This window comes from Myxine glutinosa, chromosome 12 (genome assembly GCF_964187855.1).
Source record: "Myxine glutinosa chromosome 12, kmMyxGlut1.1, whole genome shotgun sequence".
Lineage (NCBI taxonomy): Eukaryota > Metazoa > Chordata > Myxini > Myxiniformes > Myxinidae > Myxine > Myxine glutinosa.
Window position 1 is genome coordinate 67,651,580 of NC_136272.1, and position 13,509 is coordinate 67,665,088.

Below are 13,509 nucleotides of genomic sequence, written 5' to 3' on the forward strand. Positions count from 1 at the left end.
ATTTTTTACCTGTTTACTAGCCCAAAGTGCTTAATGTTGTGCAGGAAAAAGCTTACCATTTTTTGTTCTTTTTTTGACTGATTTCTGAAAAACTTGGTAATAATAAAAAATGATTAAAACGGGGGAAAAAAATATTTCGGGATTTTTTCACATAAAAAATAAAAATTTCCACTTTTCAAAACATAAAAGGCCTATTTTCTTAACATAAAAATCCGTAGTCTAGCTTATGAGGCATTTGTTGGTCCCCATGGATCTGGGACTGTGAACCAGAATATCACTAAGTTCCTCAGCTTTGCAAGAAGTCATGGACTTAGGGTGGCTGGCTCATGGTTTCAGTGCCCACAGCCTCATCGCTGGACTTGGGTATTCTAATGCTGGTGGTGTGGCGAAGGAGATAGACCATGTGATCGTTGATGGTCGATGGCGGATGCTCCAGAACTTCAGAGTCTACCGGAGTGCTCAGTTCCTCAACACTGACCACAGGCTTGTTGTAGCAACTCTGAAGTTGCAGCTCAAATCCAAGAGAATGCGATCATCCCAGCCTAGGCTGGATTGTGTCGGCAAGCTCAAGGAGGAGAGGGTAGCTGAGGAGTTTGGGAGCAGGTTGAATGGGGTTTTGGGGGGTCTGGATGCTTTGGGGGATCCTGAGGAGTTGTGGTGTGTCTTCAAGACCACCATCCTTGATGTTTCTGGTGGCTGTCTTGGAACCCACCATCAGGCGAAGAAGAACTTTGTCTCTCAGGAGACGCTTGATACCATCGACCAGAGTCGCAGGGCCAGGCTCGATGGCAGAGCTGAACTGTTCCGGGAGCTGAGGCGTAAAACTGTACGCTCACTGAGGGCGGACAAGGAGGCCTATATGTGAGGAAACTGTGAAAGGGTAGAGCATCACTTGTGGACATGTGATTCTCATCCTGCTTACAGAGGAATCCGTGCATTGCGTTCCTCTAAGCCTGTCCCTAGGTGTACTGCAGTTAGAGCAGAGGGAGGTGGCCTCTTGACAGAGGAGTCTGAAGTGAAGGCACGCTGGGCTGGTTACTTTGAGTGGCTGTACCAGGCTGACACACCAGATGTTGGGTTGGATGTCAGGGGTGTTGCTATCCCAAATGCTGACCCCCCCAATTAACTGTGAAGCACCTTCACTTGTGGAAACACAGGCGGCAGTGAACCGGTTGAAAGGGGGCAAAGCTCCTGGAATTTGTGGCATCCATGCTGAGCTTCTCAAGGCTGGTGGAAATGCTGTACTTGCATGCAGTTCTGTGCTCTGTTTGGAGCACAGGCATCATCCCAACTGACTGGAAGTGGGGCCTTGTTGTTCCCCTCTGGAAAGGGAAGGGTGATCACCAGGACTGCAACAACTGCCGAGGGGTGACGCTAATCTTGGTGCCGGGCGAGGTCTTTGCTTGGATCATTCTTGAGAGGGTTCGCCGCCATCTGCTCGAGCACCAGCGACTAGAGCAGTCGGACTTTATACCAAAGATGTCAACGATTGACCGTATCTTGCGCTTCGGGTCCTCACCGAATGCAAGCGAGAGTTTCGTCAAGGGGCTGCTTGCAGCCTATGTTGATCTCTGCAAAGCATTCGATTCGGTGAATCGGGATGCCCTCTGGAGGATTCTTGGTCTTCGTGGGGTGCCACCAACACTGATCAATCTGATCTCTGAACTATACTCTGGTACTGAGAGTGCTGTGATGTGTGGTGGCTCCATCTCTAACTTATTTCCAGTTATTACTGGTTTTCAGCAGGGGTATGTACTGATTCCCACACTCTTCAGTGCTTGTATGGACTGGATTCTGGGGAGGATGTCGGAGAGGTCAGCTTGTGGTGCATCGTTTGGGAGTGTCAAGATCTCTGACCTTGATTTCGCAGATGATGCCGTCATCTTTGCGGAGACGCTGGATATTCTTACAGGGGCCCTCCAGGCACTGAATGAGGAGGCGGAGCCGCTGGGATTACGGATTTCCTGCTTCAAAACCAAGATCCAGGCTTTTGATGACATCTTGGATGTTGCCGTCTTATCTGTGCCTGTTTGTGGCGAAGATGTTGAGGTCACAAAGAGATTCACTTACCTTGGCAGTGTTATTCATGTCTCCGCATGTTGCGAGCCAGAGGTTGATAGACGTGTGGGTCGGGCCTGGGGAGTCATGGATTCACTGGATCATGGGGTGTGGTGCTGTCGGACAAACGTCAGAGTCTTTAAGTCCTTGGTGCTTCCAGTCTTGCGCTACGGATGCGAGACTTGGACCCTTACCAAGGGCCAGAGAATGAGACTTAACTCCTTTGGAACCAAGTCTCTTCGGAGAATCCTTGGCTTTCACTGGTCGGACTTTGTGCCCAACGAACGGTTGCTGAGAGAGACTCAGATGAGATTTGTCTCCTGTATGGTCCGTGAGCATCAGCTGCGTCTGTTTGGACATGTGGCTCGTTATCCGGACGCTGATCCAGCTCACCAGATACTCTCAGCAAGGGAGTCTTGTGAGCAGAGGAGGCTAACGGGACGACCATGTGCCTCGTGGTTGCAGCAGGTTGATCGGCATCTCAAGGAGATAGGGATGGGCCAGGCATCAGTCTGGGGGATAGGCCAGACGGAGGCACCTGGAGTACCATCGGAAGTGGATGCGGAGACGCGCTGCTCCGGTGCATCTCCCATACCTGACCTAACCTATTGTCTACGACTCTACTCCATGCAATATCTTTACATATAAAGCTCAGTTCGTGTCTATGTCACAATCTCCGCCCATTGTACAGACCACACCCTCCTGTTCCCCTGTGCCACAAGCACGGCCCATCTATCTAGCTATATATATAAAACTGAAAAACACGTTCCGTCCCTCAGTGAAGCTGTTTGTGAAGCCGTTTGACTATATGTCTATTAATTACGTACTGTTTGAGCATCCGTTGCATCCTGCCTATTAATTACTACTATTCGAAAGTACCTTTCGACCCTTTCGACTGATGAAACCCCTTAATCCTTTGAAGAGCCTCAAGACCCTTAAGACCACCAAGACACTTGTAGAAGTAATACCCACACTTACGTACACACACACCCACATACATTCATACATATACACGTACACAAACACATACAAGTAAAATATGTGTGTTCCTATGAAAACATATTTCCAATTGCAATGTGACCAATATGACTTTTCTATGTTCTGATGCAACTGGAATTTGTGTGGGAACATCTGAGTAGGAGTGGTTGGCCACATCCTAGCCCAAAGGCTGTGTTTGGGCCTCGACTATCAAATATATTGTGGCGGACCCGAAAGCCCACTGGCGTTGTGACATCATTCCGCGCACCAAGTGGGCGGCGGCCACGCCCAAGGGGTAGGCGTGGCCTCAGGATATACACCGGGCGCGCAGCCCGGAGCGTGCCAGTGCTACAGAGACCTCTTGTCAATAAAGTCACTTTTGTTTTAACCACGTTGTCCGCTTCCTCCTTGGTAGCAAGTCGCACGCGTAGCACCGCGCTTCATTGGTGACCTCCGACGTGATGGTCAGCCGTCACTGACCACCCGAACCCGCCACAGCCATGGCAACCAACGCGGTAGCGATAAAGCTCCCCGAGTTCTGGGAAGCTCAGGCGGAGATCTGGTTCCTGCAGGCCGAAGCCCAGTTCAGGCTTCGACGCATCACGGCGGACGAGACACGCTACTGCCACGTGGTCGCCTCCCTCGGGGCCGGCGCGGCCGCCCGCGTCGTGTCGGTCCTGAGGAACCCACCGGCCGACGACAGGTACGAGGCGATCAAGTGTCTCCTCCTCGCCACGTTCAGCCTCACGGTGGACGCACGGGCCGATCGCCTCTTGGACCTCCCCGAGCTCGGTGACACGCGACCGTCGGTCCGAATGGACCATATGCTGTTGCTCATGGGCGACGAAACCCCGAACGCTCTATTCCGGGTGTTATTTCGACGCCAGCTGTCTGCACGAGTACGCCTCGCTTTGGCCGGTTCCGCGACAATGGAACCCCGCGCGCTCGTGGCCGAGGCCAACAAGTTCTAAGCGGCTTTGCACACGCAGGCGAGTTTCAGTGCGGCCGTAGCGGCTCCCGAGCCCGAAACTGCTGCGGGTGCCCACCCCTACTACGTGACGCACCGTGTAGCCGCTGAACCTCCTGCGGGTGCCCACCCCTGCTCCGAGGGGCGCCTCGTGGTGACCGTCACGCCCCGCCCACCACCACCGCGGAAACCGCGGCCTCCGGCTTCGCCGCAAACCTGGTGCCATTTCCACGCTAGGTTCGGCCACGAGGCTCGGCAATGTCGCCCGCCGTGGTCATTCGGCAGGTCGGGAAACGCCCGGGCCGGCCCTCGGTAGTGGCACTGAGCACCGGCCGATTAAACAGCCTCCTGTACATAACGGACAGCTTATCCGGGCACCGTTACCTGTGCGACACGGGAGCGCAGGTGAGTGTCGTTCCCGCCGGTATGTCCGACAAGCAGTCCGCGGGCCGGGGCCCCGCGCTGCTTGCTGCCAACGGTACGTCCATTCGCACGTACGGAAAACGCTGCCTTTCTCTGCGGTTCAGAGGGCAGGTTTTCCGATGGTCGTTCGTGACTGCCGACGTGCCTATGGCACTGCTCGGCGCGGACTTCCTCTGTGCCAATGGCCTGTTGGTCGACGTCAAGCACAGAAGGCTTGTCCAGGCTGAGACGTTCAGCTCGCTCGCTTGCGTGCTGCCTGCCTCGTTGAGCAGCTCACGGAGCGGCTCATCGAGCGGCTCGCCGAGCGGCTTGCTGAGCGGTTCGGTTCCGGCCAGGTTCATCTGCACGCTTCCGGCAGCGGACGAATTCACCCACCTCCTCACCCGTTTCCCGGCCCTCACGAGGCCCACCTTCTCGGCGGGGACCGTCAAGCACGGGTGGAACATCACATCCCCACCGCCGGGCCACCGGTCTACGCCCGGGCACGCCGCCTCGAGCCGACGAAGCTCACGGTAGCTAAAGCGGAGTTTGCTACGCTGGAGCGGCTCGGCATCGTGCGGCGCTCCGAGAGCGCTTGGGCGTTGCCGCTCCACATCGTGCCCAAGCACGGCGGGGGATGGCGACCGTGCGGGGACTACCGCCATCTCCAACGACGCCACCACCCCCGACCGCTACCCCATCCCCCATATTCAGGACTTTTCCGCCTGCTTGGCGAATATGTCCTTCTTCTCGAAGGTGGACCTCATACGCGGTTACCACCAGGTCCCCTTCAGGCCGGAGGACATCCCGAAGACGGCTGTCATCACGCCGTTCAGTCTTTTCGAATTTCTTCGGATGCCCTTCGGTTTGAAGAATGCGGCTCAGGCGTTCCAGCGCCTCATGGACAGCGTCTTGCGCGACTTGGATTTCGTCTACGTCTATCTGGATGACATCCTCGTCGCAAGCGCGTCCCGCGAAGAGCACCTACACCATCTCCGCACGCTCTTCGAACGTCTGGGCCAGCACGGCCTGATCGTGAACCCCGCCAAGTGCTGGTTCGGTGTCGCCGAAATCGACTTTTTGGGGCACCGCGTCACCAGGCACGGGGCCGTCCCCCTACCGGCCAAGGTGGAGGCGGTGAAGGGGTTTCCGCGCCCCCACACGATCAGGGGGCTCCAGGAGTTCCTGGGCATGGTAAACTTTTACCACCGTTTCCTGCCCCGCATCGCCCAGCTCCTGCGCCCCTTGCACGAGGCCCTCCGAGGGAAGCCGGGCAAAGGTGACGTCACCTGGACCGAGCATATGGACGCGGCGTTCGTGGGCGCGAAGCTCGCCTTGGCCAACGCCACCATGCTCGCACACCCGGCGCCCGATGCATCGATCGCCCTCACCACCGACGCCTCGGACTACGCGGTGGGCGCGGTGCACGAGCAATGGGTGCGTGGTGCCTGGCAACCGCTGGCGTTCTTCAGCCGGCAGCTTCGCCCGCCCGAACGCCGGTACAGTACCTTCGACCGCGAGTTGCTCGGGCTCCACCTGGCGGTCAGGCACTTCCGCCATCTGCTCGAGGGCCATGCGTTCACGGCCTTCGTCGACCACAAGCCACTGGTGTTCGCGATGGGCAAGGTCGCTGAGCCGTCGTCGGCCCGGCAGCAGCGTCACCTCTCGGCCGTGTCCGAATACACGACGGACATCCGGCACGTCGCGGGGAAGGACAACCCGGTGGCGGATTGCCTTTCCCGGTCCGTTGCCCACGCGGTCCACCTCGGCATCGACTATGCCCGGATGGCGGCGGACCAGGCCGCCGACCCCGACGTCCAGGCCTTGCGGACCGCCATTACGGGCCTCCGCGTCACCGAGGTGCCGTTCAACGGCGCGGGCACGGCCCTCTGGTGCGACGTCTCCCTTTGGCGGCCTCGCCCCATCGTGCCCGCGGGCTGGCAGCGCCAGGTGTTTGACGCCATCCACGGCCTGTCCCACCCGGGCGCGAGGGCCTCCCAGAAGTTCATCGCCGACAAGTTTGTCTGGCATGGCCTCCGGAAGGCCGTCCGCGGCTGGGCCAGGACGTGCCTCGCGTGCCAGCGCGCCAAGGTGCACCGGCACACCCAGGCCCCGTTGGCCCCGTTCACGGTGCCGGAACGTCGGTTTGACCACGTTCACATGGACCTGGTGGGACCTCTGCCCCCCTCGCGGGGTTTCACCCACGTCCTGACCATGATGGACCGCACCACCCGGTGGCCGGAGGCCGTGCCTTTGGCGTCAACAACGGCGGCGGACGTCGCGCAGGCGTTCATCGCCACCTGGGTCTCCCGGTTCGGCGCCCCCTCGGACATCTCGTCCGACCTCGGCCCCCAGTTCACCTCGGAGCTCTGGGGGGCGGTTGCGCGGGGGCTCGGGGTCCAGCTGCACCACACCACGGCCTACTACCCCCAGGCTAATGGCCTGTGTGAGCGGTTCCACCGCTCGTTGAAGGCCGCCCTCCGGGCCACCCTCCGCGACGGCGGCTGGGTCGACAGGCTCCCCTGGGTCCTGCTGGGCCTCCGGACGGTGCCCAAGGAGGACCTGCGCGCATCCGCGGCGAAGTTGGTCTTTGGACAACCGCTGCGGGTACCTGGCGAGTTCCTCCCCGACCCAACGGCACCTTGGTCTGCGGCGCAGGAGCGCTCCGCGCTGCAGGAGACCGCCCGGAGGTTCGCCCCGGTGCCGACGGCGCACCACGGGCACCCACCCACGAACGTCTCCCCGGAGCTTCACACCGCGGAGTATGTCTTCGTCCGGCACGATGCCCACCGGACACCACTGCGGCCCCTGTACGATAGGCCTTTCCGCGTGCTGGAGACCGGGGTGAAATACTTCACCTTGGACATCGGCGGTACTCCCGACCGCGTCTCGGTGGATCGACTCAAGCCGGCCCGCCTCGACGTGGGCCACCCACCGCCGGTGGCTCGGCCCCCGCGTCGGGGCCGCCCCCCGGCGGGCGGACCCCCGGCACCGCTGGCACGCCGCCCCCCCAGTCCGGCACCCATCCCGGGTACAGCCGGGGGCATCCCAGCTGGCATCCCTGCACCCCGGACGCCGCCGGTCGCCAGCGGGCGCTTCGGCCGGGTCATCCGTTTGCCCCGCAAACTGGCCCTCCAGGTGCGCGGGAATTCTGGGGGGGCGCGTGTGGCGGACACGAAAGCTCACTGGCGTTGTGACATCATTCCGCGCACCAAGTGGGCGGCGGCCACGCCCGAGGGGTAGGCGTGGCCTTAGGATATACACAGGGCGCGCAGCCCGGAGCGCGCCAGTGCGACAGTGACCTCTTGTCAATAAATACACTTTTGTTTTAACCGCGTTGCCCGCTTCCTCCTTGGTAGCAAGTCACGTGCGTAGCACCGCGCTTCAATATCTTATTTTGTTTAACCATATTACGCACCTGCAACGGCACCCTTGTTTATTTATTACTAGCAGAAGTACCCGGCATTGCCGGGCGGGGGAGGGGAGGGGAGGGGGAAGGGGAGGGGAGGGGAGGGGGGAGGGGGAGGGGAGGGGGGAGGGGGAGGGTGATGGGGGAGGGAGAGGGGGAGGGAGAGTGGGAGGGGGGGAGGGGAGGAGAGGGGGGAGGGGGAGGGGGAGGGGGGAGGGGAGAAGAGGGGGGGCAGGGGAGAAGAGAAGGGCAGGGGAGAAGAGGGGGGGAGGGGAGAAGAGGGGGGGAGGGGAGAAGAGGGGGGGGAGGAGAGAAGAGGGGGGAGGGGGAGGGGGGAGGGGAGGAGAAGGGGGGAGGGGAGGAGAGGGGGGAGGGGGAGGGTGATGGGGGAGGGAGAGGGGGAGGGGGGAGGGGAGGAGAGGGGGAGGGGGGAGGGGAGGAGAGGGGGGAGGGGGAGGGGAGGGGGAGGGGAGGGGAGGGGGAGGGGAGGAGAGGGGGGAGGAGAAGGGGAGGGGGAGGGGGGAGGGGAAGGGGAGGGGGAGGGGGGAGGGGGAGGGGGAGGGGGAGGAGGGAGGGGGAGCGGGAGGGGGGAGGGGGAGGGGGAGGGGGAGGGATGGGAGAGGAGAGGGGGGAGGGGCGGAGAGGGGGGAGGGGGAGGAGGGGGGAGGGATGGGAGAGGAGAGGGGTGGGAGGGGGAGGGGAGGGGGAGGGGTAGGGGTAGGGGTGGAGGGGGAGGGGGGAGGGGAGGGGGAGGGGGAGGGGGGGAGGGGAGGGGGAGGGGGGGAGGGCACACGAATCGTCAAATCAGTGCGCTGCTCTGCCACCGATTCAGATTCCGTGTATAATATTCCTCGCTGAAAAAAAATATGGATCTAAAGATGAAAGAAAAAAAAACCTATGTGGTGTGAATGGCAATGTTCCTCGCTGAACTGTGAAAAAACGCAATCGTGCGGCAAGGAACATCACGTGATCGCTCTGAGCGATCGATTGCAACTCTGCGTCGTGTCGTGGGCGTGGCCAACGTGGCCTCATGCTCCCAGGTGATTGGCTAACTCGAGCTCGAGAGAGCCATAATGAGCTACGTTATGGCAAAAAATATGGATCTAAAGCTGAAAGGAAAAAAACCTATGTGGTGTGAATGGCAATGTTCCTCGCTGAAATGTGAAAAAAACGCAATCGCTTTTCGCTCTGAAATACGTGCGAATGCGTAACTGAGTTAATGGCGGCAAGTAACATCACGTGATCGCTCTGAGCGAATCAGCGCGCTGCTCTGCCTTTCCGGTCATAATATTCCTCGCTGAAATGCGCTGAGGTAAAAATATGGTAAAAAAATATTATGAAATAAATTTTTAGGTCGACCAAGTTCTTCCCAGGCTCAATGGCCATGTTTGTGCCAAATATCAAGAACGTGAGCCTCTCCGTTTAGGAGTCTATCGGTAACATTACACACACACACACACACACACACACACACACACACACACACACACACACACACACACACACACACACACACACACACACACACACACACACACACACACACACACACAGTGTTTTATATATATAGATTATTATTATTATTAATTATTATATATATATATATATATATATATATATATATATATATATATATATATTTGTATACAAGATCGAGGCTCGTGAAAGAGCTAACATTAATCACAAACAAACAAACGGACACATAAAAAACATAAGAACAGAACATGCACTTTATGATGAGCCCCCCACACTAACAACACATTCACTTAATGATGAGCCCCCCACACCAACAACACATTCACTTTATGATGAGCCCCCCACACTAACAGCACATTCACTTTATGGTGAGCCCCCCACACTAACACATTCACTTTATGATGAGCCCCCCCACACGAACAGCACATTCACTTTATGAAGAGCCCCCCACACGAACAGCACATTCACTTTATGATGAGCCCCCCACGCTAACAGCACATTCACTTTATGATGAGCCCACCACACTAACAGCACATTCACGTATGATGAGCCCCCACACTAACAGCACATGCACTTTATGATGAGCCCCCACACTAACAGCACATGCACTTTATGATGAGCCCCCCACACTAACAGCACATTCACTTCATGATGAGCCCCCACACTAACAGCACATTCACTTCATGATGAGCCCCCACACTAACAGCACATTCACTTTATGATGAGCCCCCACACTAACAGCACATTCACTTCATGATGAGCCCCCACACTAACAGCACATTCACTTCATGATGAGCCCCCACACTAACAGCACATTCACTTTATGATGAGCCCCCACACTAACAGCACATTCACTTTATGATGAGCCCCCACACTAACAGCACATTCACTTTATGATGAGCCCCCCACACCACCAACACATGCACTTTATGATGAGCCCCTCACTTAACACTTTCACTTTATGATGAACCCCCCACACTAACAACACATTCACTTTATGATGAGCCCCCCCCCACACTAACAACACATTCACTTCATGATGAACCCCCCAAACTAACAGCACATTCACTTTATGATGAGCCCCCCACACTAACAGCACATTCACTTTATGATGAGCCCCCCACACTAACAGCACATTCACTTTATGATGAGCCCCCCACACTAACAGCACATTCACTTCATGATGAGCCCCCCACACCACCAACACATGCACTTTATGATGAGCCCCCCACTTAACACTTTCACTTTATGATGAGCCCCCTACATAACACTTTCACATTACGATGAGCCCCCCACACTAACAGCACATTCACTTTATGATGAACCCCCCACACTAACAGCACATTCACTTTCTGAAGAGCCCCCCACACGAACAGCACATTCACTTTATGATGAGCCCCCCCCACACTAACAGCACATTCACTTTATGATGAGCCCCCCACACCAACAGCACATGCACTTTATGATGAGCCCCCCACACTAACAGCACATTCACTTTATGATGAGCCCCCCACACCAACAGCACATTCACTTTATGATGAGCCCCCACACTAACAGCACATTCACTTTATGATGAGCCCCCCACACTAACAGCACATGCACTTTATGATGAGCCCCCACACTAACAGCACATTCACTTTATGATGAGCCCCCCACACTAACAGCACATGCACTTTATGATGAGCCCCCACATAACATTTTCACTTTATGATGAGCCCCCACACTAACAGCACATTCACTTTATGATGAGCCCCCACACTAACAACACATGCACTTTATGATGAGCCCCCACACTAACAGCACATGCACTTTATGATGAGCCCCCACACTAACAGCACATGCACTTTATGATGAGCCCCCACACTAACAGCACATTCACTTTATGATGAGCCCCCACACTAACAGCACATTCACTTTATGATGAGCCCCCACACTAACAGCACATTCACTTTATGATGAGCCCCCACACTAACAGCACATTCACTTTATGATGAGCCCCCACATAACATTTTCACTTTATGATGAGCCCCCCACACTAACAGCACATGCACTTTATGATGATCCCCCACACTAACAGCACATGCACTTTATGATGATCCCCCACACTAACAGCACATGCACTTTATGATGAGCCCCCCACACGACCAACACATGCACTTTATGATGATCCCCCCACACTAACAACACATTCACTTTATGATGAGCCCCCACACTAACAAAACATTCACTTTATGATGAGCCCCCACACTAACAGCACATTCACTTTATGATGAGCCCCCACACGAACAGCACATTCACTTTATGATGATCCCCCCACACTAACAACACATTCACTTTATGATGAGCCCCCACACTAACAAAACATTCACTTTATGATGAGCCCCCACACTAACAGCACATTCACTTTATGATGAGCCCCCACACGAACAGCACATTCACTTTATGATGATCCCCCCACACTAACAACACATTCACTTTATGATGAGCCCCCACACTAACAAAGCATTCACTTTATGATGAGCCCCCACACTAACAACACATTCACTTTATGATGAGCCCCCACACTAACAACACATTCACTTTATGATGAGCACCCACACTAACAACACATTCACTTTATGATGAGCCCCCCACACTAACAGTACAGTCACCTGATGATGAGCCCCCCCCACACTAACAGCACATGCACTTTATGACGAGCCCCCCACACTAACAACACATTCACTTTATGATGAGCCCCCCACACGAACAGCACATTCACTTTATGATGAGCCCCCCACACCAACAGCACATGCACTTTATGATGAGCCCCACACACTAACAGCACATTCACTTTATGATGAGCCCCCCACACCAACAGCACATGCACTTTATGATGAGCCCCCCACACTAACAGCACATTCACTTCATGATGAGCCCCCCACACCAACAGCACATTCACTTTATGATGAGCCCCCACACTAACAGCACATGCACTTTATGATGAGCCCCCCACACTAACAGCACATTCACTTTATGATGAGCCCCCCACACCAACAGCACATTCACTTTATGATGAGCCCCCACACTAACAGCACATTCACTTTATGATGAGCCCCCCACACTAACAGCACATGCACTTTATGATGAGCCCCCACACTAACAGCACATTCACTTTATGATGAGTCCCCCACACTAACAGCACATGCACTTTATGATGAGCCCCCACACTAACAGCACATTCACTTTATGATGAGCCCCCACACTAACAGCACATTCACTTTATGATGAGCCCCCACATAACATTTTCACTGCATGATGAGCCCCCCACACTAACAGCACATTCACTTTATGATGAGCACCCACACTAACAGCACATGCACTTTATGATGAGCCCCCACACTAACAACACATGCACTTTATGATGAGCCCCCACACTAACAGCACATTCACTTTATGATGAGCCCCCCACACTAACAACACATGCACTTTATGATGAGCCCCCCACACTAACAACACATGCACTTTATGATGAGCCCCCACACTAACAGCACATGCACTTTATGATGAGCCCCCCACACTAACAGCACATGCACTTTATGATGATCCCCCACACTAACAGCACATGCACTTTATGATGATCCCCCACACTAACAGCACATGCACTTTATGATGAGCCCCCCACACGACCAACACATGCACTTTATGATGATCCCCCCACACTAACAACACATTCACTTTATGATGAGCCCCCACACTAACAAAACATTCACTTTATGATGAGCCCCCACATAACATTTTCACTTTATGATGAGCCCCCCACACTAACAGCACATGCACTTTATGATGATCCCCCACACTAACAGCACATGCACTTTATGATGATCCCCCACACTAACAGCACATGCACTTTATGATGAGCCCCCCACACGACCAACACATGCACTTTATGATGATCCCCCCACACTAACAGCACATTCACTTTATGATGATCCCCCCACACTAACAACACATTCACTTTATGATGAGCCCCCACACGAACAGCACATTCACTTTATGATGATCCCCCCACACTAACAACACATTCACTTTATGATGAGCCCCCACACTAACAAAAAAACATTCACTTTATGATGAGCCCCCACACTAACAGCACATTCACTTTATGATGAGCCCCCACACTAACAACACATTCACTTTATGATGAGCCCCCACACTAACAACACATTCACTTTATGAT

At 55.2% G+C, this 13,509-nt stretch overlaps 1 pseudogene; it reads left to right on the plus strand.

Moving 5' to 3' along the window:
• Positions 1 to 304: 304 nt before the first annotated feature.
• Positions 305 to 13,509, plus strand: part of LOC144888397 (uncharacterized) — a 15,842-nt pseudogene continuing 2,637 nt past the window's right edge.